This window comes from Aplysia californica, unplaced genomic scaffold, assembly GCF_000002075.1.
Source record: "Aplysia californica isolate F4 #8 unplaced genomic scaffold, AplCal3.0 scaffold00416, whole genome shotgun sequence".
Lineage (NCBI taxonomy): Eukaryota > Metazoa > Mollusca > Gastropoda > Aplysiida > Aplysiidae > Aplysia > Aplysia californica.
The window spans coordinates 276,666-277,557 of NW_004797686.1; positions in this window are offsets into that span (position 1 = coordinate 276,666).

An 892-nucleotide genomic window follows, 5' to 3' on the forward strand; every position below is an offset into this window, starting at 1 on the left:
CCAAAAGAAAAAGACCCCAGACCTGTTTTAGTGTTCACTTTGTTTGGTTCTGATATAGCTGTTTATGCTATATTTTATTTGCTAATTATCTCTTTTTTTAAGCACCCAAAGACATGATTTAGAAAATGAGAAACATGAAATGGCAAAGGAAACGAGTTTCATGTCATGAAAACGTGTAAATAGAGACAAAATGGCAATGGGGTTCTGAATCTAAACCATTTTTCACCGACAAATGCGACATGTTATCTCCAGTATTCGTACCGGTGGATTGTTTCCCTTTTCATCAGGCGCTGAATCTCCAAGTTGAAATCATTAAATTTGTACTTCTTTGATATAATATTTATAGAGTTTGTGCAGATTAGGAATTAAATTATCAGCTTTTTAAAAGAACCTGAGGTTCTCTTTTTTTCTTCTTGTTAAGGCAACAGAAATAACACTTGGAACAGACTAACAATATTTTTATGACTATATTAATTAAATTATCAATGTAATATTGTTTTCACACACTTATGCCACGATCAGTTTGTAAGTTCTGTCTCCACACATCTATATAAATTTCACTATTATCATCTTCACTTCTTTATTTCATTAGTTAGTATTATCGGGAATGGTTGGGGGAGGGGGGGGGGGGCGCATTACTGACACAAGCGTTTATTAAACATACCGTCGGTAACCTATTGTACTGTTCTAGGCTCGCAATGAAAAAAAAATATTGTTTCGGAAAGTTAATAGCATGTCTCATTCTTCTTAAAAGTGTACCTTCATTATATATCTATTCTTGTTTGGTTTATTTATTTATTTTTGGAGGGTCTGTGTGTTTTTAAAAAAAATCAAAATTTAGGATTTGAATTTCGACAAAGTATTCCTGGAGCACATGCAACCAATACTACAG